The sequence below is a fragment of the Podarcis vaucheri genome (genome assembly GCF_965113315.1).
Source record: "Podarcis vaucheri genome assembly, chromosome: Z".
Classification (NCBI taxonomy): domain Eukaryota; kingdom Metazoa; phylum Chordata; class Lepidosauria; order Squamata; family Lacertidae; genus Podarcis; species Podarcis vaucheri.
The window spans coordinates 19,627,728-19,653,662 of record NC_138758.1 but is presented as its reverse complement, the minus strand read 5'-3'; the positions used below and the strand labels follow the sequence as shown (position 1 = coordinate 19,653,662).

Here is a 25,935-nt window from a genome sequence, read left to right as displayed (position 1 = left end):
CTTTCTCTCGCACTCCTGCTTTTTAGTTCTTCTACCCTCCTCTCTGCAATTAATCAAATCAATATATGGAGATGGTGGAGCATCGCAGTGAAACAGTACAGTGCCCTCCTACTCTCAGGGGATTCCAGGAGCAGATAATTTTATTAAACTGTTTTCAGAAGGTTATTGGAGTTATGAACAAGAGAAGTGCCAAGATGTGAAAAATGGCCCTGTTTTTCCAATACAGCTTTTCGCTGCTTGCCTGTTTATAAGAACTCTGGGTTTCTGTTCATGCTTAAACACACACACACACACACACTTCTGAGGCAAAATGCATTGCAGAAGCCAAGAGATTTTGTTTAAAATATCAATCAGCCCCCTAAGGCTGCAATTATTCTTTTTTTGTGGGATGAAGAAAGCAGGTTGGCTGGCCCAAGACCATCCAGCAACCATCAAGTCAGAGCAGGGGTTTGACCCCAGGTTTCCTATGTCCATCGCCAAAACTACATCTACGTTGCACTTAAAAAACTAAATGATTGTTACCTTTCAGCAGGACTACAAGAAGTGGTAGCATAAAACAATTGTCCTGCTTAACAAGTTGCTTAACTGCTGGAAGCTTGGGTGAAATAATTCTCCTCCTCCTCCTCCTCCTCCTCCTCCTTCTTCATTACATACCCTTCACCTTAAAGTCCAGGGGTGGGTTCCACCATTAAAAACAATATTAAAAACAATTTGCATGAGGGGTTGTAAGAGATAGAGCAAGAGATCTCCAGATTCCCAGGCTATCCCTGTACCTTTGGCCTCTTTGCTGACTTTAAAGGCATCTTTAAAGTTAGGCTGGTGCCTCTTAGGTTGTAGCCTCCTTACAACTCCCCCCGACTCCTCCTCACACTTCTCTCTCAGACCTCAAGTTAAGAGGTCACTTTCGATCCATCCTGGGAGAACGAAGGCGCAAGCATGGCTGCATTTGTCTAAAGCAGATTGTCTGGCCATCTGTTCCAGATGCTTTATCTGAGATCTCCACCCCCACATTGGAGGTTGGACTAGATGACTCTTGGGGTCCCTTCTAGCTCCACGATTCTATGATTCTATTCGGCTCAGTTTCAGTATTAACTCTTTCCCCAATACCCATTTTCTGCTTCAAGCTGCCTTCCAGCTCCCTTCCCCCACCCTTGAGTATTGCACTAGATACCTTACCTAGCCTTGTATCTCAGGAGAGCAGCTTGTGTTATATTTTGATCAGAAAAGTGACAGGGAGAAAAATGATTAAGCACCTCTTAATCCTCCCTCCACGACTCCTCTATGCTACCAGCTTAAAAAATTCTTGATTAGGTGAGCCTACCCAGATATTCAATTTTGTTAGATAAATCAGTTGAATATATTATTTAAGAAACAAGAAAATGCACAATAATATAGAGACTAGAAATGTGTCTTTAAGGAAATCAATGAAGAATTTAAACAGAAGATGACAGGAATTCAAATTATATGTATGATCCAAGGTTATCAACTGCAGATACTGAGCAGCAATTAAGAGACTGGTAAAAGTAGAAAATTATGTTTCTTTTCTTATAAGTGACCACAAGTGTATAAGAAATGTTATGCACTCCATTTCTACTCCAGTTTGCCCTTAAAACAGCCACGACTTGAATTATATCTATATTTTGATATGTCTACTGTTTTTAATATCTATTTTTATTGCTATTTTTAAATGAACATTTTTAAATGGTTTAAGTGAACTGCTTAGAGATATTCTTTTGATCAAGCTGCATATAAACAAATAAAATAAAATTTGCAGTCTTCAGAGGGTGCTTTTTATCTAGAAATGTTGGGGCATGTATATTGTGAGGAGGGGTTTTTAGAGGGGGTGAGGGGAGCCTGCATGATGCCTGAGTCCTTTGTAATTCTTGGGGTCTGGGGGATCCAACAGGGGTTAAAACCTAAAGGAGGTCTCCATTGTTGAACTAGCTAGGCAAGCTTCTTCATGAGTTAATGGCCTATGTATGGGTTGTTAGTATAACAAAGGAAGCTGTTCTGTGCTGGAATGGCCCCCTCCCTCACATGATGGTTAGTGAGAAAGACCCTCCAAGTGTCCATATTTTCCAGGGACAGTATCCCTATTTTCATTGGAGAAATGTTGGAAGGTATGGAATTCACAGAATCATAGAGTTGGAATAGACCACAAGGGCCATCGAGTCCAACCCCCTGCCAAGCAGGAAACACCGACCCCTGAGCCGTCTGAAGGCAATGCTCCACAGGGAAGGATTTTTTAAAATGTTTAATGTTTTATTATGGTTTTATGTATGTTGGAAGCTGCCCAGAGTGGCTGAGGCAACCCAGTAAGATGTGTGGGGTATAAATAGTAAAATTATCCTTATTGAATGGGACGACCCTATTTTCATCAGAGAAATGTTGGAGGGTATGAGTGAAGACAGGTTTAATAACCTTTTCTTTTATTAGTAGTGGCAAGAATGGTGACGGCAAAACATTACTGTGCGATGGCACCACCTTCCCTAGAATTATGAAAGAGTAAAGGAAAGTGAGAAGCGAGCATTGCGAAATCAGGACAGTTATGCTGGTTTTGGCGAAATGCAGTTTTGCTTTATTAGTTTATATAAATATACAGGCTGGTGTCAGAAGGCTGCCAGCTACCCATGAGTCTTTCAAGACAGGATTGACCTGACATGACTGGATATTTTGTGGGACTAATGGAGCTGCTCTGTGGACTGAAGAAACAGCATGAAATCTCCAAACAGTTGCTGAAGAAGATGGGCAGGAATGGAGCTCTATTTCTTGTTCCTTTTGTTGATGTATTGTTGTTATATCTATACATAAAAAAGCACTACAATTTTATATAAAGAAAGAAAGAAACCGAAAGAAATAAGTTTCACATACAAGTAATTACATTTCTGCAGCCAGGTTCCTCTATGTGCTGCTTCAACATTTTGACCATTCTTCCTTTCATTTTGTCTGCCCTGAGCTCTCTTGATCTCCATTGGGCATAGGGAGAATGTGCCCCCACCTACCCACCCTAGCTTTTGTTACCATGTGGATAGCGGCAGTGAACAGTCTTGGCTTTTTAATAAACTCCAATGTGTGTTTATTCAGTGCTTTTCCAGCCCTTGACAAATGCAATTTTTGAGCTTTCTTGCAGCAGCTAAGAGCACTGTTTCCCCAATTATGAGCATTGCCCTTTCAAGCTTGGCATACTTTGCTGCTGGGCTTTGACCAATTCTAAGCTGCCCTCAGATAAGCAATTTTACAATGCATTTGCTCTATTTATCACATTAGTATCCTGCCTTTTGACCAAGGGACATAGGAAGAGATACATGCCATTAACCCACTTCTTCCCATGGTACAGTCTGTGCACTTTGGAGACGTACGATACAAGTAGCTTTGCCAAAGCTAAGCAGATTTGGTCTGCTCAGTGCTTGGGTAGGAGAGTACATGGGAAACTCATGAACACCATTATGAATTCCTTGGTAAAAGGAAATAAGGGTGCGAATGAATTAAACAATTTTAAATAGTGTTGAGGGTGCTGGGCATTTTGCTCCTGCCAGACATTTCTGGATGTGACCTGGGGGTCTCCTGGGATTCTCTTGCAGCTATTTCATAATTCTGAGATCTCCTGCATATGCTTGAAAATCCCCAAGATCTTTATTCAGCCTTTATTAATAGATCTGGAGAGTGTTAAGCTGGCTGGCTTGAATTTATCTGGTTGGTGTCCAGATGGGAGATTGCCTGGGAAACCCTTGAGTTCCATGGAAGAAAGGTGGGATTTAAATGTAATAAATCTACACAGCCATCCTGCAGAAGTAGTTCAGGTTGAGAAACAATGGCTGGCTCAAGACCTTCCAGCAGCCTTCAAGCCAGAGCAGGAATTTGAGCCCAGGTTTCCCTGGCAAATGGCCAAATCTAAACCTGCTCTCTCACACTTAAAGAATAAAATGATTGTTACGGTACCTTCCAACAGGGCTACAAGACGAGGTAGTATAACCTAGTTGGCCTCTCCTGCCCCAGCTAAAGCTAAAGGGACCCCTGACCATTAGGTCCAGTTGTGACCGACTCTGGGGTTGCAGCGCTCATCTCGCTTTATTGGCCCAGAGAGCCAGCGTACAGCTTCCGGGTCATGTGGCCAGCATGACTAAGCCGCTTCTGGCGAACCTGAGCAGCGCACGGAAACGCCGTTTACCTTCCCACCGGAGCGGTACCTATTTATCTACTTGTACTTTGACGTGTTTTCGAAATGCTAGGTAGGCAGGAGCAGGGACAGAGTAACGGGAGTTCACCCCCTTGCGGGGATTCGAACCGCCGACCTTCTGATCGGCAAGTCCTAGGCTCTGTGGTTTAACCCACAGTGCCACCCACGTCCCAGCTAGCTTTGAGCTTTTAGGAAAGTGAGCTACGTTTGCAGCATCTCTTGACTAAATGACCTAGGAGCAGATGCATTAGAGTCATATTCAGGCAGGTGAACTTCCAACAGGTAAAGCAGGTCCAGACTTGGCACATAGAGCAGAGTGAGGCTAGACATAGACAGGGCTAATTAGATCCTTGGTGGGGAGTTAGGGAAAGTTTGATTCAGTTCCCATTTAATGATAAACTTACCAAAATTCACACTTTAAAAAAAAAATGGGGAAAAAACGAGACACTGAAAGAAAGTTAGACAGCAGAAACTCCTTACCTTCCTGCTGAAATCCTGAAACATTTTATGCCGCAAATGTTCTGAGGTGTGCAAGAGTACCTCTCCAAACTGCAATAATGCAGAAAAACATAGGAGAATAATTAATAAAGCAGAACTACATGTGGACAGTCCCACCACTGATGCACTATTATTGCATCAGTGACACTTTGCAGAATACACCCATTGAAATACAGAAGTCTAGAAGGGCCCCCGCTGTGGGAGCAGTGGGCTTTGGCTATCTGTTGGAATTTCAAGCTGTGTCTTTCTCCATCAAAGCTTAAGCTGTATATTTGTTCACATACGCAAACATCGCAAAGAGACAATAAGCCTCCAGTGATCTCCTTCCACAGGAAACCTAACTTCATCAGGTGACAACTCCTGGAATTTTTCACTGCTTGTGGTGCTTGTGGTATTGTGCAAACAATATTCTGTGTTTGTAAAACTGCTCTGTTAACACTGCAATTTTGTGACTGCTTTACTAGCAAGGAAAGCGTGTGTGCGTGCACACACACACACACACACACACACACACCACCTACATCCTTCTCCTTGAGAACAAAGAGGGAGAACCAAACAGAGGAGAGCAAAGGTGGAGTAGATAACAGCCAGGACAGATGGGAGGAGCGACGCTAGCAGTTTCAAAATGGAAAGAAGGAATGGGGTCCTGTCTGATGTTTGGATCATAAACCCTTCCCAGCAGCCTTTTGAATGGGGACTGAAAGAACTCGAGAATGCCCACCAAAGCCAAGACTGTACTTGGATTCCTCTGATCTCACCTGAGCATCAAATTCAAGAGGGATGCTGACAAACTGAAAAGGATGCTAAGAAGATGATAAGGGATCTACAAAGCTAAATCCATTGAGAAAGGGCTAAAGAAGCTGGATAAGATTGTCCTTCAGACTGAAACTCAGCTGTCATTCTCTGAGTTTTTTTGCTTCTTCTTTTAAACACAGCGGAAGAAGACTTCAAAAGACATGGAAGTACTTGCTTCAGCCTCGCAAACCAAAGAGGGGATGAGGCTGGCTAATCAGTGCTAACCCTCCCCACTTAAGATGCAGGACAAGGCTGCAGAAATATACAATTCTTCTCAAAATATCTAATAGGTAAAATATATATCCAAAATAAGGGGAACACACACACATAGCTATAGGGCTTCTTTGGCTGTAATCATGCTGGAGACTGCCAGCATAAGAGATCAAGGGAGACGTTCATGGTGAGTTCTGGCACCGCTTTTTCTAGAAAAACAGCACTGCATGGCACCCATTCTAAATATGTCCTCTGGCATAAAAGGCGTGGCAACCCATGCTCTATGCTAATCTCTTACAAACAATAGTAAAACTTGAAAGCCATTCAGAAGGTGGCTTTTGTCAGTTATCCTTGTGATTACGCAGAAGATGTAAGATGATAATAAAGGCCTGGAGTTATTCTCTCCCCCACATTTCCCCTCCACTACAGAACTGCCAATATTCCTTCCAAGAGAAATAAGGAGACAGACATACACACTCATTGCAGATGTCCTTCAATAGTTCAAAAGCAACTCTCACTGCAAGATGCTCACACAAGAGAATTATCTACTTCCTTGTCGACAAGCTCATTCCTTCCGCCCCCATGAAGCATGGTCAGCTACTCCTTCCCATGCCTCAGTATCCTCAATTTAATAAGAAGTCCACATAACATCTTCAAAAGGTATGGCATCCCTGGGGGAATTAAAATTCATCCCCTTGCTGACAACACAAGAGGCAGCAGGTTTAATCAAGACTGGGGATTTCTGGGTCACTACAACTAGCTCTGGAACTCAACATGTAAATGCGAAATGCTTTGCAAAATGTCCATTAGCTGCAAAGTCAACATTTTCAGCCATGCACCTGTAATGTAGCTGGGCAAACATCCCATTATCAATGGAACAGATGTTTTCCGCTTTGTAAATTGGCCTATTATCAGCATGGTAAAGAGGTTCAGTCACTGCTCACTCAATAATTCTGCTGCGTTTCCAGTCAGCCCCTAAGAACTATGTCTGAGGACTTCATGGGGGACTCATATAGTCAGGTGCATAGAACAAATCTGTGGGGGGAAAGAAGGCAAGAAAAGGAAATAAAGGACCCTTACTAGTGACCAGAGCTGTATCAAAGTATAACATATTGGTTAGGTTTTTACTGAAGGTGCTATAAGAGAACTGCACTGACATCATTGTCAATATGTGCTTGTAATGCCCTGCCAGTTGGAAGTTGCAACAATGGAGACATTAGCAGGCTCACATGCTGCTTTGTTCAAAACAAAACAGAAACCAAGCATAATAATTTATCCTAGGAAATGGTGGAGCAAATCAGAGCATTCCATGGCAGACTTCAGGGCACTGGAAAACCTCAACTTCATGCATTAATGTAAACTTAATGAATATCTCTGACATTGCTATCCTAAAACATAGTTTAGCATTATGCAAAGTTTGGAAGCTTTTGCTTCCACTTTTTATTCGTCTCACCTTGTTATGTAATTTAAACAAGCTGGACAAAATGTGGTTGATCTCAATGATGGTTGGCGGAAACAAGCCAATTTCAAATCACAATTTGCAAAGCTTTCCTGCTTTACATTAACCATAGCTAAGATAAACTTCAGTTTATCTCTTCCAAAGGAAGATTTCCTTTTCTATGTTTTTATACTTGCATCAAATAATTTTTTTAAAAAAAATTGTAATGCATGTGTATTAAAATTATTAAAATTATTCACTGAAAGTTTTGTCAGAAATTGGTGCAGGTCCTAAGCAAATTCATTGCTCACTATTAGGTTTTACAGCAGCAAAAAGTGGCTTTATTAATCTTTCCAATTTTCCTTTCACCAAAGTCAGCAGTTGAACCAAATACAGGTCTCCAACCTTGCAGCAACAGGCCAGAGGACACTCAGCTGACCTAGTTTTCAATTCTGTGCCTGGCAGCTTCCTCTTGGGTACAAAATTGTATTTGTGGTAAATTTGCTGCACCTCCCTGCTGATGCTTTTAGGCACTCAAAGGCAGCTCAGAGGCTGCTGGATGTTATAGAAGTGACTAAGGAGTTAATTTTTCTCAAGACTAAGTGATGGAACTAGAATCTGGGACCCAGAAACAGCATGTTCAATTAATCAGACTCAACCCCCACCCCTCCAGAGAATTCTGTGGTGCCATCTGCTAAAGCAGGCACAAACACACTGGCATGCTTCTAGAGTTGCTGGTTCGAATCCCCACCCCTTTCACGACAAAACATGAGGGAAGGGTTGTAGTGCAGTAGCAGAGCACATTCTTTGCATGCAAAATGTCCAGGCAGGACTGGAAAGGTCTCCTGCCTGAGACCTTGGAGAGCAGCTGCCAGCGGTAGCCAGATGTCAGGGACCGCCTGGATGAAGAGGAGTAGTGGGAGGCTGAAGAACACCCTAGGGAAGCAGCAGAGGTGGAAGGCTCACAGCCAGGATCAGGGTGCACTGGCGGAGGAAGAGGGGTGCGGGGGGAGCACACTGCCCCCGGCAGCGCGATCCCAGTAGGGTGCCATCACAGCTCCTCCCCTGCGCTGGGTATCATGGCCCCACAGATGGCATGCTACACCCACAAGACACGCATCACACCCCTGCGGGCAGCACACCACACCCCCAGGATGCACACCTGCCTGCTCTCCACTCGCCGGTGCCGGAGCATGAAGGTCCGCCACTGTCAGGGTGGTGGGATTCTGAAGACAGGTCAGAGGAAGAGGAAGGCTGGGAGGCAGAAGAGGTGACAGGCTCAAAGGAAAGAGAGGAGGCAGAGGCAGAAAGCCCTTCTAGGGCAGCACAGAGGGAGACCTGAAAGAAAGGAGATGAGGACAGAAGCTGCAACAGCTTTGCAGCAGCAGCCTAGTCCCACTGTAGTAAGCTGCCCTCTCCATTTGACTCCAAGGTCCCACAGGACTTTGCATGTAGCTGAACAGAAAACTCAAGAAGCCTATCGGGGGGGTGCTCCCCAACAAAGTTTATTACAGCTTGGGGGACATCTGGAGGAGGAGGAAGCAGGGGCCCCCAAGAGCAAGCCTGGCGACGTCAAAACTGAGTGCAGCCATGCCTGTGCACTCGCTGCTTGTATACGGTTTTCTTGAATGAAACGCTGGCTTTCCTTTGAGGCTCTGAGGCTCCATTCTGCCCTGCCCTGACATCAGAGGGCACAATTTCATTAAGTGCCCACCCTGCATATCCAGCAGTAATATGAGCACTGGCTGTGCAGCAAGTATGATTTCTGGAGCGGTGGGGGGGGGGCACCTCCTACTTGCCCAACTCATATATTTCTGGAAGAAGCAATGTGTAAGTGAGAACTACAGCAAAATGTGGTGGTGTGGAGGAGCGCTCATGTTCAGAATTCCAGGCCGACAGCCATGCTCTTTTTCAGGACATTCCATTCCACCATCACCACTAAAAGTTTTCCATTTCCTTCCCCCAAGGTGCATCATTCAATGCCTACCAAGCATGCTTGGTTCTCATCCAGCTGTTTTGGTCCCCACCCCACCCCACTGGGACTCCCCGAGCGCAAATATTTTGTGAGTGGTATGTGTCCAAACCATGGTGTTCCTCATCGCCTGCTGCTATGGATGTATCACGGATGGTGCCATTTTGATTACATAAGGGGTGCATTCAGACGTAGCAATCTAGGAGAGCTCAGTTGGTAGAGCATGAGAGTTGTGGCTTCAAGCCCCGCATTCAGCAAAAGATTCCTGCATTACAGGGGGTTGGACTAGATAACCCTTGTAATATCTTCCAACTCTACAATTTTGTGATTCATATATGCCAATAAAGGTTTGAGAATGTGAGATTCCATGATTCTATTATTATTGTGATTCCATGATTCTATTATTATTATTCAGTTTTCCTGAATATACTGCTAGTGCTCCTATCCCAAATTCTAACTTTCCTTCCAGAATGTAGTTCCTGTTGAATGATGGAACTTTGACTTTTCAGTTGATATACTGTGCCATCATATCACACTAAATTTTAATTCGTGGGAAGGAACTGTGTGCTGGAATACTGTACCAAATTTCAGCACGTGAAAATACAGTGCGAAAATATATATACTGTATGCGGTTTTCTGGGTTAATGGGCTTGCATGCTATTTTTGTGTCTTCTGGGAGCAAATAACACAGAAATAAGCATTTAACCTCCTGCTAGATTCAGCTTGTTCTCCAGAAGTGTTTGTGTGAAAGAACACATAAAACGTGGAAATTATTATATAAGGAAATGTTGAGAAAATATTGAGTCTTTTAATATAAAGGATATATGACTATCACCATAAAATTCCCATTATTCCTCCCTAGCAAGTAAGCTGACCTGCTAAAATATTAACTGAAACTTCACATAGTTTAGGGCAGGCATCGGGCAGGGCTTTTCCAGTCAGGGTCAACATACCCTTCTGGCATGCTGGTGGTGGACAGTGCCAGAAGCAAAAGTGGGCAGTGCAGCCCACCTCAGTCATCCCCCCCCAAAGGCCTTAATTTCCGGAGGGGCCTGCACAACAGAGGACAACAGCAAACACAATTCCAACAGCTTTTCCGTACCGCAATTTGGAGAAGAGTCAGCCAAACAATATTATTTTTGCATTCGCTTGGTAAGGCTAATGCTGACAGACAACCCATCATCTCCCCCTGATCTGTTAGCTTATTTTACTGTCTTGTTAAATCTCACGGATGTGTTTGCATGTCACTGTTAACAGAGGTTTCCTTCAGGTTGAGGAAGAGTTTTGAATTTTCACCCTGGCAGGTGGTTGAGGTTATTATATAACCTTGTGAGCCACAGAAGGTTGCTGAGAGGGTTTATGGTTTACCCTACAACGTCTTTCTTAGCTTCCCCTCAAAAACAGGAAAATAACATCAATCCTTAACGCACCCACACACCAATTTATTTCTGTAATGACCCCCCTCCCATCCCTAACAATAGCTTTAACTACCTATTTAGCAGCAAACAGTAACTATAACATATAAGTGAACCACTTACAACCCCTCCTGCAAACAAGAAGAATTCAGATAAAGGACAAGAAGGGGAAGCAGGGAGCAGCTGGGGGGAGAGAAGTTATATGCGTTGGAACATAATAAGATGGTAAAAGACTGCCAACCTAGCAGTTCAAAAGCACGCGGTGCAAGTAGATAAATAGGTACCGCTCCAGCGGGAAGGTAAACGCTGTTTCTGTGCACTGCTGTGGTTTGCCAGAAGCGGCTTAGTCATGCTGGCCACATGACCCGGAAGCTGTACGCCAGCTCCCTCAGCCAATAAAGCAAGATGAGCGCCGCAACACCAGAGTCAGTCACGACTGGACCTAATGGTCAGAGGTCCCTTTACCCTTAAAAGACTCTGCAAAAATCCATAGCTGGGCAATATATGGATTCTTTCCCTCAAATAATTCTGGACACAGCAGTTCACCCTTTATAGAGTTTCAAATCCTAGCAACACTTAACAAGCAATAGTGCTCAGATTTGTTTTTGAGGGAAATAATGTCCTTTAAAGGTATACTGTGGTCCCTCGGGTTAAGAACTTAATTCGTTCCGGAGGTCCGTTCTTAACCTGAAGCACCACTTTAGCTAATGGGGCCTCCCGCTGCCACCACTGCGTGATTTCTGTTCTCATCCTGAAGCAAAGTTCTTATCCCAAGGTACTATTTATGGGCTGGCGGAGTCTGTAACCTGAAGCATCTGTAACCTGAAGCGTCTGTAACCCGAGGTACCACTGTAGTGTGTATGCAGACTTTTCTAACACCAGCTAAAGGCAGACACCATAGCTTCTCTATCAAGCCAGCTTTTTTTCCTTCCCCCGCCTCCTCCCTCTACTCTTCTTTGCTCTGATGAAATGTTGTGGAGGACTCAATTTATTGCTTAGCATTTTGTGACAATTTGATTGGCTCTGAGTTAGGTCCTGACTCAGATTTAGGGGGTGGGATAGGGCATTCAGAAGTGGAACAAATGGGGGGGGCGGATTGCAGGAGGTGCCCCTCACTTTGAGTACAATTCGGTCAAGTGCTAGCTTTGTGTGACAACATTTGCTACACTGGGACCCTACTGAGTTCGATAGTGGCCTACCATGAGATATTATGATAAGCAGCCGTATCCTGGATGACATAGCAGCAACCACACAGCTTTCTTAATTACTTATATCTTCATTATTAAAGGCACCCTTGCCCACCTGGAGATTTAAGCCCTCCACCTGCCACCTGAAGGTAGCCAAGCAGACCTCAAGACATAATTTACAGAGCCTCCAAGTGTCCCTATTTTCCAGGGACGTCCCTGATTTAGAGATGCTGTCCCTGTTTCTGATTTGATCCCAGAATGTCTCGCTTTTCCTTAGGATGTCCCTATTTTCATGGGAGAAATGTTGGAAAGTATAGAGTTATCTGACCCCCGAGCCATCTGAAGGCAATCCTATATAGCAGTGGTGTCCAAACATTTTCAAAATGGGCCAGATTTGATTAAGTGAAGGGCCGGGAAGGCCGACCTAATGGCCAACCAAAGTTGTTAGCCTTTTTTTAGGATTGAAGTTGTTGAGGTTTTTTTTAGTTTAGGATTTTACCCCAGGAAATAAACTGGCAGGCCAGATTAGGCCTCCGAAACAGACTTTGGACATGCCTGCTCTAGGTTGCTCTTTTTGTCCCAGCCAGGCAGAGAAACATGACAAGAGGCAGACAGCAAGGAGTACATCTTTGTAAGAAGAAGCAAAACATGAAAATTAAGTGAAGAATTAACATTGGAATAGTTTATTGACTAATTAAGAAATGCAATGTGATATTAGATTATTAGCACTCTGCGAAATTCAGAGCTTGGGAAGCCACCCAAAGATATATAATTTGGCATTTATATTTGGATTTTTTATTGTATCATAATTTGGAATGTTTTAATGTGGTTCTTTTTGGATTATTAAAACGGAAAACTTAATAAATATTATATACAAAAATAAATAAATAAATAAATAAAATAAATACTCAATGACCTGCCTTTCAAATAAGTAGAAATGAAGCAGCGGGTTGCCATGGTGAAATTGTGATGACACTGTCACTCTGTAGCGGCAGTGCTGAAGTCATAAATCAGATCAAGGGGGAATTCCCCCCCCAGACCCTGCCCACCAGTTAGCAGTCACCTAAGGTTTTCCAGTAAAACATGAAATGGTGCACACGCTATATCTTGTTCATGCGCTTAGTTCATAACTTTTCTCTTAGTTAAATAAATGATAATGATATTTCATTACTTATCCCCAGTTACTATGGGCGGCTTCCAGCAAAATTTAAAAAATAATGTCAAACATGTCTAAAAGTTCTGTGGTTCTTTATCTCCTTGACATCTGACAGGAGGGGGGGGGCGTTCCACAGGGAGGGTGCTGCCATTGAGGCGGCCCTTTGCCAGTGTGGTGTAGTGGTTAAGAGCGGTAGTCTCGTAATCTGGTGAACCGGGTTTGTGTCTCCGCTCCTCCACATGCAGCTGCTAGGTGACCTTGGGCCAGTAACACTTCTCTGAAGTCTCTCAGCCCCACTCACCTCACAGAGTGTTTGTTGTGGGAGAGGAAGGGAAAGGAGAATGTTAGCCACTTTGAGATTCCTTCGGGTAGTGATAAAGCGGGATATCAAATCCAAACTCTTCTTCTTCTTCTTCTGCCTGGTTCCCTGTAAACTCACTTCTCACAGTGAGGGAACTGCCAGAATGCCCTTGGAGCTGGACCTCAGTGTCCAGACTGAATGATGGGGGTGGAGATGCTCCTTCAGGTATCCTGGGCCGAGGCCATTTAGGGCTTTAAAGGTCAGCACCAACACTTTGAATCGTGTTTGGCAATATACTGGGAGCCTTTAGGATTGGTGCTATATGGTCCCAGTGGCCATTCCCAGTCACCAGTCCAGTGCTGCATTCTGGATTAGTTGTAGTTTCCAAATCACCTTCAAAGGTAGCTCCACGTAGATCACATGGCAGTAGTCCAATAGGGAGATAACGCTTGTCATCCTAAGAGCTGCGCTTCTCTCTTCCAGTTCTATGCGGTGAACGCGGACTATGACAAGCTGAAAAAGGAGCGCCCAGATTTCAGAAGAGCAAATGTTCTCCCTCTACAAGCTGCACCAGATGAAGTGGTTTAGGTCTTCGAGAAGCCATCCACACAACTCATATGCTCAAATCATCCAGGAAATCTTAAAATTGATTGCACAATTTGCTTAAAGTCAAAGAGTTCAAGAGAAGCAGAGAAGCGGGTACTGGATACTGACCCCCCCATGCCGCTTCCGTTGGAAAAGGGGCATGGTTTAAGTAGCCCGGTCACCCCGCCCCTTCCCATTGTGCCCCGCCCCTTTCCCTGCAAGGGTTCAGGTGAGTGCAAAACGCCTTGGGGTGCAGCAATCTTTTGGGGGGCCTGGGGGGAGGATGCAATGCTATTGGGATGATGGAGGGGGAGACAGCAGGCAGGGAAGCTGCTGGGCAGGTGGGGGAGGGAGAGATACCCTCCCCCCAAAAAATAAAGGGAGGTGGAAACAGGAAGAAGACTTTGTATCTCATGCCATTTTGTTTTTTTTTTATAGAATTTTTATTGGTTTTACAAAGTTTTTAAATAACAAACAAACACTTAAAAAGACAAACATACACGTATAGTTTCATAACATATTTTCATAAGCCTCTTTTCTTGGACTTCCCCTTCCCCCCCCTTTCTGCATCCCAATGTCCATAATTTTTAGCAACTCCCAATTGTTACTTCCAACCTCTGTCATCTTAGTCCTCTCTATATTCTGACCTTATATCACTGTATCCCTTTGTCTCTGAAAACCACAACACTTTAACATTCATTAAGTTTATAATAGTCCTTAAGGTAGCTTTTAAATTTTCTCCATTCTTCTTCCACCGTCTCCTTTCGTTGGTCACGGATTCTGCCTGTCATCTCAGCCAATGTCATATAGTCCATCACTTTCATCTGCCATTCTTCCAGAGTGGGTAGATCTTGTGTCTTCCAATACTTTGCGATGAGTATTCTTGCTGCTGTTGTAGCATACATAAAAAAAGTTCTATCCCCTTTTGACACCAATTGGCCGACAATGCCCAAGAGAAAGGCCTCTGGCTTTTTAGGAAAAGTACATTTAAGTACCTTTTTCATTTCATTATAGATCATTTCCCAGAAAGCCTTAATCTTCGGGCACGTCCACCAGAGGTGATAGAAGGTACCTTCAGTCTCTCTACATTTCCAACATTTATTATCGGGCAAATGGTAAATTTTTGCCAGCTTGACTGGAGTCATGTACCACCTGTAAACCATTTTCATAATATTTTCCTTTAAGGCATTACATGCCGTGAATTTAATACCAGTGTTCCATAACCATTCCCAGTCAGCTGACATGATATTGTGCCCAACATCCTGTGCCCACTTGATCATAACCGATTTGACTGTTTCGTCCTGTGTACTCCATTTCAGCAACAAGTTATACATTCTAGATAAAATCTTAGTATTGGGTTCTAATAACTCAGTTTCTAGTTTTGATTTTTCCACCTGGAAGCCAATTTTCCTATCCTGTTTAAAAAACTCCATTATTTGACGGTATTGAAATCAATTTTGTACTTTATGTTTCAATTTCTCATGGCTTTGTAGTTTAAGCTTATCTCCATCCTGTTCCAAAATTTCCCAATACTTCGGCCATCCGACCTCCATATTGAGTTTCTTCACTGCTTTAGCCTCCACTGGTGACACCCATCTAGGGGTTTTGTTTTCCAACAGATCTTTATATCTTATCCAAACATTATATAGTGCTTTTCTAACAATATGATTTTTAAAGGCACTATTAACTTTGTCATACCATAGATATGCATGCCAACCAAAAGCATTGTTAAAACCCTCCAGATCCAAAATGTCCGTATTCTCGAGGAGCATCCATTCTTTCAGCCAGCAAAAAGCTGCTGCCTCATAGTACAATTTTAAGTCCGGCAGGGCAAAACCCCCTCTTTCTTTTGCATCTGTCAATATTTTAAATTTAATTCTGGGCTTTTTGCCCTGCCAGACAAATTTCGAAATATCTTTCTGCCACCTCTTGAAACATTCCATCTTGTCAAGAATCTGCAAGGTCTGAAACAAAAATAGCATTCTAGGCAATACATTCATTTTAATCACCGCAATTCGGCCTAACATTGACAATTTCAAATTTGACCATATTTCTAGATCTTTTTTGATTTCTGACCAACATTTTTCATAATTGTCCTTATACAAATTCACATTTTTAGATGTCAAATAAACCCCTAGGTATTTCACCTTCTTAACCACTGTCAGCCCTGTCTCTTCTTGGAATTTCTCCTTTTCCATGTCTGTTAAGTTTTTTCCTAAAACTTTGGTTTTTTGTTTATTCAACTTAAATCCAGCTACCTGGCCAAACTGTTGTATTATTTCTAAAACCTTTTTCGTACTAGTGATTGGCTCTTGTAAAGTCAGTACTAAGTCATCTGCAAACGCTCTTAACTTGTAATGTTTAGCTCCGACCTGCACTCCTTTAACCTGCTGGTCATTCCTTATCATATTCAGCAGCACCTCCAGAACTGAAATAAAAAGTAATGGGGAAATTGGGCACCCCTGTCGTGTTCCTTTTTCTATCTTAAGTTCCTCAGTTACTACGTTGTTTACAATCAATTTAGCCTTTTGTTCAGAATATACTGCAGCCATACCATTCTCAAAACCTTGGCCTACCCCCATCCCATGAAGGTTCTTCATCATAAAGCTCCAAGAAATATTGTCAAAGGCTTTCTCCGCGTCCACAAAAATCAATACTGCTTTAGTGTTTATATTCACCTCTAGCTTTTCCAAAATGTCTATTACATTCCTTACATTGTCTGCCAGGTGTCTTTTAGGGAGAAAGCCTGCTTGGTTCTTATGAATCCTTTCCATCAACACTCTTTTAAATCTTTTTGCCAAAATATCTGCAAAAATTTTATAATCCACATTAAGTAGTGATATTGGGCGGTAGTTCCTCAGTTGAGTCTTTTCAGTCTCTGTCTTTGGTATGAGTGAAATATATGCTTCTTTCCACGATTCAGGTGCCTTCTTTCCCTCAAGAATCTCATTACAAACTTCTTTTAATGGTTGAGTCAACCATTCCTTCAACGATTTGTAATATCTAGAAGTCAGTCCATCTGGTCCTGGAGATTTGCCCAGTTGCATGTTCTGAATGGCGGCCTCTATCTCTTGTTCTGTTATTCTCTGGTTCAGATCCATCTTACTTTGATGAGAGATTTTTTGTAATCCATATTTATCAAGGAATTTGTCTATATCTTCTTCATTTTGCGGACCTTGAGTATATAGCTTTTTAAAATAACTCAGAAAACAGTTTCTAATTTCATTAGGTTTGGATATATTCTTTCCATCCACTTCTAGGCTTGTAACCGTATTTAATTTCTGCCTTTTCTTCAATTGCCATGCCAGAAGTTTGCCACATTTATTTGCTGATTCAAATGTCTTTTGTTTCATTTGTTTTATCTTCCATTCAATCTCTTGGTTCATCAATTCCATATATTGTGTTTGATATAACTTAATCTCTCTTAGAATCTCCTGGGACTTTGGTTTTGTTCTTAATTTTTTCTCTCCTTCCTTTATCTTTTCCAAAATCTTTTCTTTTTTCTCATTTTGTTTTTTTCTCTTTATTGAATTTTGTTGAATCAAGAAGCCTCTCATCACTGCTTTACTTGCGTCCCAGATCACTCTCTTTTCCACGTCGGCCCTCAAATTTATTTCAAAGTAGTCTTTTAGGGTTTTTTGGGCCTTCATAAGGATCTCCTTATCTCGAAAGAGGGTGTCATTCATTCTCCATCTGAATTGACCAGTTGTTGTAAGTTTCATCTCCATCCTCACGGCATTATGGTCGGAGCAAGTTTTTGGGCAGATTTCCACCTTCTTAACCTTTGGAGCCATACCACTAGTAATCCAAATTTGATCGATTCTGGTCCAGGTCATCATTGCTTGGGAGAAAAAGGTTCCCTCTCTCTCCAGAGGGTTCCTTGTTCTCCATATATCTATCAAATCCATGTTTTCCGTCATTTCGAAAAAAGTCTTAGGAAGTCTCCCTTCCTTGCTAACTGTTAGTCTTTGTGCCTTGTCCATGTTAGTGGAGACCACACCATTCATGTCTCCCATGATTATCATATTGTAATCCAGATAGTCCATCAGAGTTTCATGAATTCTCTTAAAGAAGTCAGATTTACCTTCATTTGGTGCATAGATTCCCACAACTAAAAATTTTTCTCCTTGTACTTGTATCTCCACTGCCAGATATCTCCCTTGTTCATCTTTAAATATCATTTTTGGGGCCCATTTCTCTTTCACATATATTACAACTCCTCTTTTCTTAACTTTATCTGATGCAATAAATTCTTGTCCTAGTCTTTTATTTATAAGTAGTCTCCTATGGGCTCTAGTTATGTGAGTTTCTTGTAGACATATCAAGTCCAGTTGTTCTCTGTTCAAAATATGGAACACTTGTCTTCTCTTCAGAGGCCCATTAAGTCCATTACAATTCCAACTAAGGAATTGCAGAGCCATCTTATTATTCTGAAGCTCCTCCAACAGCTCCAAGTTGTTGCTCTTCTTCTGATGGTGGTGGTTTTTGTCCAAACGAGAGATTCAGAATGTCTAATACTCTCCTCTGTTCTGCAAGTACGTCCACTGTCCCCTTCTGCAGGTCCTCCTGATTTCTTGCCAAAAATTTGTCCTTGTCTTGAATAGTCTTTATCTTCACCTTCTTTCCCCTGTAGTCAAATGACAGTCCTTGTGGAAATTCCCACCTAAAACGGATGGAGTTTTTCTTCAGCAGAAGAGCCAAATCCTTGTAGAAGTTTCTTAAATCCAGAATATATTTTGGAATATCTTTGAAGATCTGTATAGCTGAATTTCCAATTTGCAAGGCCTTTTCAAAGTGTAGTCCTAATATTTTGTCTCTTTCGTCCTTGGATCTAAATGTAATCAGGCAATCTCTCGGGGTCTTTCTGTCCTGCTTTTTGCCCAGTCTGAAAGCTGTTGTAATTTTGAATTCGTCTTCTTCAAGATCCCAGCAGTCAACAAACTCCCGTGTCAGATATTCCGCGAGATTGTCTCTTTCATTCTCTGGAATCAATCTTAATTTCAAGTTTCTCTCTTTTCTCTGTAACTCCCACAAGGCCAAAGTTGCGTCGTGTTCATAAACCTTCTTAGCGATCGGCTCTAATTTCTCTTGTGTCCCTTCAGCAGTAGCTTTGGCAACTTCAGCAATTTTACGCGTGGTAGCATTTTCCTCCACCAATTTATTTATTGATTCTGTATTCTGGTTTAGTCTTACTGATATTTCTGTTAATTTTTGTGTATTTTCTGAAGTCTGTTTTGTCAGAGACTCCAAAGACTGATTTATTTTAAGCAGGGCTTCTGTCACGGCATCCATAGAGACAGCCGTCCCTTTTTCTTGTCCTGTTGTTCCTGCAGATCCAGTAATTACGCCTGAAATTGAGCCTCTTTTCTTTGTCTGTTGCTGCAGCTGTTGTTGTTGTTGTTGCTTGGTCTTGGCTCTTGTAACTATCTCTTCTTGTGAGCCACTCATGTCAAGGTCGTTTCCCACGGGAGCTATTCCCCGTTGGAAAATTCCACTGTCCCAAGCTGTGCCAAGTTTTACTTTACCCTCTAGGGGGAGCAAATCAAAATGGCCAAAAATAAAATGTCCAAGTACAAAGACAAAGGAGAATATCCAAAGATGTAAAAAGAAAAGTTTTTTAACACAGTTAAAGCAAGTATAGCTGGAGGCTTGTAGCTACAAATTGCCACAGTTTCCCAATATATACTGTTTCATCTTGTGATGTACTGTAGCCAGGCACTGTATAAACTTTGTATCGCAGTATCACTTTTACAGGAGGAAGTCAGTTCAGTGTCCTATTGTCCTAAAAGGTAGACCGTTTCATACTTTTGTTAACTGAGACAGCAGAGGATTTTTACTGTAAATAGATCGTGCAGTTACTAAAGTCTCTTTCACCTCCCCTCTGCCCTGCTAGCTAGAGGGGAGATCTAAGGTCTGAGTGTCCGGTTTAGTTATATAAAAGCAAGTTTCAACAGATGCAGATTTAGAGTTCCGTTGCTTTCACTTTCATGCAGTCGGGGGGAGGGAGACTTCCTTGATTTAACTTCCCCGCTTTTAGTCTGATTTTCAGAATTTAAAGGGTCCCAATTGTTTTCAGTTCTTACTCACGGGAATTCAGTCCGAATTTTCTTTCAGGAAGGAATCGGCGCTCTCCGCTTATGGCGACGCGGCTTCACTCCGCAGGCTGGGTGACGACTCTCAGCACCGCGCTCACTCCCGATGCCGCTCCGTAGCCTTTAAAAAGGCTCTTTCGCAGTACCGGGGGGCGCAAAGGTGCCCACCGAATCTCCTTGTTCTCAGGCTTCAGCGCCTGAGATTTTAGGGGTCCCCCGCTCGCCGTAGCGGGTAAGACCCAAACTTGCGGAGCAGTCCTTCTCCGGAGCTCGGAGGTAGGACCGCCATTAAGCGCTGGCACCGACCGGAAGTCCCCCTGTATCTCATGCCATTTTGAAATGTCTTAACTAGAAATGCCAATAAAGGTATTTGCATTGCATTGCATTGCATTGCATTGCATTGCATTGCATTGCATTGCATTGCATTGCATTGCATTATGATTAACATGGGAAGTGGAATGGTAAAATGTTAATGAGGTGGACGCGATACTTCTGTAAACTGGCACACCCCTTCTTGTGGGAGTGGAAGGAGGGACTTGCGGCCAGACAAGTAACTTTTTAAGATGTGTTTTTCCTGATGAAGCTGTGCCTGATCTTGGGTTACCCCACTTGCAAGTGTGTATAATAAAAAGGTTTCCTAATTCACTCATTTTGTAGATCATTTTATTTAAAAGGATCCAGAGACCTTAAGTCAAAGGAACCAGTTTATTTATCTCTCAGAAAGGGCAAAATAAATAAATAATACCAATCCCTCAACTGCCAAAACAAACAGTCTTGCAGCACTGTAAAAACTAACAGATTTTGGGAAAACTTTTTAAAAATGGGTCAGGGGGCCATGGTGGGTGCTAAGGAGGGTTTCTGAGGGTGCCACACGTGTCACAAGGGGAGGGCTCCTCAGTCATCATTTCTTTATTAACAAGTGCCCCCCCCCCTTGAGGCCTAGTTTCCCCAGCCCTGTCTATGTATGGTCTCCTGTGATGTCACAAACAGACATAGCGACTGAGGGGAAAGAAGCAGTTTCTTATTCTAGAATTTCAAACACAGGAGGGCAGGAGGGGGACATTTTTCAGCCCAGTGGTTGCATTTCCCTCCACACAACACTAGTCAAATGTACAAATGAACAGAGCAATGAAAGCAAGCCTTATCTTTGCACAGAAAGCTGTTCAAAGAAAGACATGCAGAGAGAAAGCACCAAACCCAATTAAACCTATTAAGAAATAGGTTGTCCAACCCCCTGAAATGCTGGAAACTCAGCTGAAATTTATGAAACGCTTGTATTTCTGCATGTGTTTATAGCATCCATATTGCTATTTGGAATACTCTAAATGGAGGGACCTCAGCTGCACACCCACCTCCTTTCATTTTTTGGGGAAGGGTTCTCCCTCCCCCACCTGCCCTGCAGCTTCCCTGCCTACTATCTCCCCCTCCATCATCCCACTAGCATTTCACCCTCCATCAGGCCCCCCCAAAGATTGCTGCACCCCAAGGCATTTTGTATTCACCTGAACCCTTGCAGTACAATGGGAAGGGACGGGGTGATCAGGCTGCTTAAACCACACCCCTTTTCCAACGGAAGTGGCATGGGGGGGTCAGTATCCAGACCCCCTTCTCTGCTCCTCTGAACTCTTTGACTTTAATAGGGAAGTTTTATTACAAAAAAGTTTAATGTTTTATTATGTTTTTATATATGTTGGTGCAACCCAGTAAGATGTGTGGGGTATAAATAGTAAAATTATCCTTATGGAATGGGGCGTCCCTATTTTAATCGGAGAAATGTTGGAGGGTATGCATTTCAGACCTGGAGACTTGGCAACCCTAGTTCCCTCAAAGACTTTAGTCTTCACGTGTGTATTGGGGAGGTGAGGAAAATGACAAAATGGCACAGCATTCCCAGGCGCGGAAGCAAACTTTTCTGATCCTGGGTGGCGAGTGAGCTGGGGAGGCCGCCTTTCATGGGGACGAAGATCATAATTGAATCACACAGTTAGCTGGCCAGCTTGAAAGGAAGGCACAGAGAAAACCTCAAGACATTAACGATAACTAACCCCAACCCAGTGATCATTAATTTATTCCCTCAGATGCTCTCCCCGCTTCCCTGCCCCAACTGTGGGAAAGAAATGGCCTCATCTGCATGACAAAAGGAGTTTGTGTGTTTTGTGTTTGTGTGTAAGGGCATCCAAGCAAGAGGGGTAGAATTAAAATAGTGTGACATAAGCTCAGCTTTCATAATTGGCGAACTTGGCGTTGTTGGGGCCTGACAAGCTGGCAACGTGTGAGTAATTATCTCATTAACCTCAACCAAGCGAAGGCAGTGAAGGGGAATCAGGAGCACATTCCTCCTCTTTTAACTAAAGATTCCCTCCTTTTTCCCAGCAGGTTTTTGAAGGGCAAGTGGCTTGCAGGGTGTGCGAGAAAGTGAGAGGGAGACTGTTCAAGCACCCAAAAAGTCAAGGGACAGCTGACTACCTTTTCTGGTGTGTGTGCTGTTTTGGGGTGGGGGGTGGGGAAGGCAAGAGGCCTCACAGGGATCAACCCACAAGGGCAAGTTGGGAACCCGGATGAGGCGCATCAGGGCATGTTGACTGCGCAGGAGGATTTTATTTGTTTGCTTGTTTCGAAAACTAGACACCCCGAAAAGAAAACTTCCAGGGTGATTTACTCTACCTCGTTGTTAAAACAGTAAACGGATATAACACTAGTAAAATAATGGTGAAAAACAGCAGTGTCTGCTTTATGGTTTTGTGTGCCTGCGTGTAAAATAATCCAACAGCATTAAACAGCTCTGGAGCGTACCTCATCTTGTCTCCAGTTAGATTAGGATGACATATATGGGTCTTTTTTCCTCCTGTTTTTTCTTCACAACAACCCTCTGAGGGAGAGTACCGTAGGTTGAGAGTAACTGGTCACTCAGAAAGCTTAGTGGCGATTTGAGCTCAGGTTTCCCCGGTCTTTAAGTTATCTGCACATTATATGGCCTGAAACACAGTGAAGTTGCTTTTGTTTCAAGTTCCATTTTTGTGTTGCCTAGGGGTGGAGGGGAGCACGTGTGTTTTCAATTGATGCCCATTACTTGCATTGTTTCCCCATGCTGAACTGCAATTCACTGAAGCTGAGCATGTGCGATGGCTGATTTACACACCTCACAGAAACATAGGACCAAACTGACTGGACAACATGATAATAATGCCAAGCATGAACTGACCATCAGTTGACAGTTGACAGTTGGAAGAGCATGTGCTTACTTGCCATTAGAACGTTCGTCTATCAACGTTTCTACGATTGGTTAGGACGCGCCTTGTAACATAAAATGTGTTAAACCCAACACATAACAGTGGCTTCAGCTGTGCACTAAGCATTCAGTTTGCATACCAGCCCCATAGCCTGCAAGTGTCCTGGAAAAAGCAGGATATCCAAGTTTTTTCCTTTGAGAGCACAGCAGCCATTTGGGACGCCACGATTTTGCACTGAGATCTTTCCCACCCACCCCAAAAAAGCACTTTTCAGAGCTGCAATATCATGGACCACTCCAAAACAAATGTTTTTGGGCAATGTGAGAGCATGCCCCCCCCAAAGTGTGCCTTTTGGGCTCTATTATCTCACATGGGTCATGTGACTTGTGCAGGAGCATGGACAGAAAGACATGAGTCCCAGTTTTGGAATTCAACATGTTAGGAGGGTATGCAACACCTGTAAGTGTTCTCTGATGTGAAGTTGTACACATATGCATCAGCAAACACAAGGAGCCCCTTCACACACCAGCCGACTGTGTAGATAAGAGCTTTCAACACTCTTTGTGTTGGTGACACACTTTTTAGATATGCATCATTTTGTGATTCAGTTTTACTAGCAAAACGGAGGTTAAACGAACCCCTTTCCAGCCCCGGGAGGAGCATGGGGAGTGTTTGCACGATGCAGCTACACACTGCAGCTGACACACTAATGTGTCGTGAAAGCTCTGCAGTAGATGGTGGTTGGTGTTGCCACTGCAAACATTGGTGACAAAGGTGATCCACCCCCCACAAAACCACCCACATTTTATTTCATTGTCTGCTGAGCGGTCACTGGACTCCCCCACTGCAGTAAAATGTAGTGATGGCAACACCATTTGTGCCAGGTCAACACCTCAGGACAGTTTCCCCTTGCCCTAGACAGCAGCCATCTTGGATCTAGTAAAATGGCTACCAATGCTTCAGGAACCTAAGCACTATGCATGGCATCACCCCCACCCCACCCCACTTCCCCAAACACTCCTTTAGAAAAACAGAACAAATCTAACCTTCTCTTTTCCATACTGGGCCTGGCATCATTAGCACACAGTGCAGTGTCCTGCAATAATTGAGTCATGCATTTTGTGTTATGAGTAATTCTTTTCCCAATTACGAGAGCTGTGTGTTTGCAGCTTGTTATTGGGGGTAATTAGCACCTTTCCCTGACTTGGCTTAATTAACTTCTCATGCTTGCTTCCATGTTGAGTATTTTTTTGCTTCAGAGACAGGCAGTATTGCGGCTCCCTGCAGCATTTAATTACCTTTCTTACTGCCCCTCAGAACGGTCCGTTCAATAGTTGCCTTCCTCGCAATAGTCCTTGTTCTTTTTATGTACTTTAATCTTCATTTTTCTTTTCACCCTATAAAATGGTAGATGTGACATTCCTAAGGGCACATAAACATGAAATATTAGGATGTGCCTAATTTGGATCAGTGTGATGTCATAATAGAGACATGCTAAATTTAAAAACAGATTGTAAGTGTCTCTGTGGAAGCAGCTTAAGGCTTGAGACAATAGCTCTGTCTCTTGATTTATTTACAAGAGTCTTTAATCACCTCATGGCTCATGTATTGTAAACAACTGTTTGATGTACAAAACCAGGGATGCAAACACGAGCATGAAAACTGCACAGCAAATTAATAAATCCAGGTTAAACAGCCAGCATGTGAACCTTTTGTTTCTAAAGCAGTCAGCCCTACTTTAAAGTTTTTTCTAAATGTAGCTACATTTTAAAGTGTTCCCCTGAAAGCAGGGCCATGGAGAATAAGTGAAGTTGGAAGTGATCTAAAAGGTCATCCAGCCAAGCCCCTCCCGGTGCAGAAAAGCTGCTCCTACAACATCCCTGATAGACAGCCATCCACCTACTTATTAAAACCCTTAAAAAAAAACCCCAGTAAGAATCCATAACTTTTTGAGGCAGACTGTTCCAGCTCCTACTGTTCCCCAGCTCCTACTATCAAGAAAGTCTTCCTAACGTTCAGCCGAAATCCCCTTTCGTCATTTGAACCTGTGATTCGGGTCCTTAGCTCAGGAAACCCAAAGGAAATCCATTTTGCTACGTAATTTATGTGACAGCCTTTGGGATTTTGAGTATTGTGACTCTGCCCTGCAATGTCTAGTCAATCAGTCCAGTCAGATTAATCAGTGTTAAAACCTGATAAATGATAAATGTGCCCCTAGTTAATTAAGCATCTACCTACCTACCTACCTACCTACCTACCTATCTATGATAAAAATTGCAAAGCGCAGGATTTTCCTCAGAATAAACATTCCTCATACCGGTATTTTCACACACAGGAGGCAACCGTGCCTGGTTCAAATTGCAAGAAAGATCTCCCATTGGGAGCTTTTCTTTGAACACTGAAGCCCTGCAGAAAGCTGAATTGACCTCCCCATGCATTATCAAATATGTGGGGAGCTCAATCCTGCCTTGTTTTGGGTGCTGAAGATTCCCAAGCACCCAACAGCCAGCTGGCACCCCTTGGAGTTTCTCACTGCTTGTGTAGTGTGCAATTTTATTGTTGCAACTGCTTCCCTTTCATTGTGCCTGCATCTGCTTGGCCATGATGATACTGCCAGCAGCTCTTTTATTCCCTGCTGCCTGTCCAGCCTACCTCTGCCAGCAGCATCAGGATTTGTAGGGCCAGGGCTCCCTCCCCACCCCGCTGGAATGCCCTGGATCACAGTTCTGGCGCTCGTTTTTACCCTGCTTTGTCCACTCACCCAGCAAAGAAAATCCCTGAGGTCATATGGTCACAAGGGGGGGCTGAAGTGGCCTGAGCAAGGTGGGGGAGCAATTAGCCCAGTGTCTTTGGTTTCAAGATGGCGCCAGTGTCTG

The 25,935-nt window shown here is 43.2% G+C and overlaps 1 long non-coding RNA gene across 7 annotated transcripts; it reads right to left on the bottom strand.

Annotated features, from left to right (window-relative positions):
• Nucleotides 1-2,428: 2,428 nt before the first annotated feature.
• Nucleotides 2,429-25,732, bottom strand: LOC309523646. Of its 7 annotated transcripts, XR_014215478.1 has the most exons (4): nucleotides 24,653-25,732; nucleotides 24,358-24,481; nucleotides 4,658-4,726; nucleotides 2,429-2,801 (listed from the first exon to the last, which is right to left on the bottom strand). It is a non-coding gene; the product is annotated as an uncharacterized lncRNA (long non-coding RNA). The 7 variants fall into 7 exon arrangements; XR_014215479.1 differs by lacking the exons at nucleotides 24,358-24,481; nucleotides 24,653-25,732 and adding an exon at nucleotides 24,106-24,318 and having other exon boundaries at nucleotides 2,432-2,801; XR_014215480.1 differs by lacking the exons at nucleotides 24,358-24,481; nucleotides 24,653-25,732 and adding an exon at nucleotides 23,862-24,038 and having other exon boundaries at nucleotides 2,432-2,801.
• Between the last annotated feature and the right edge of the window lie 203 nt (nucleotides 25,733-25,935).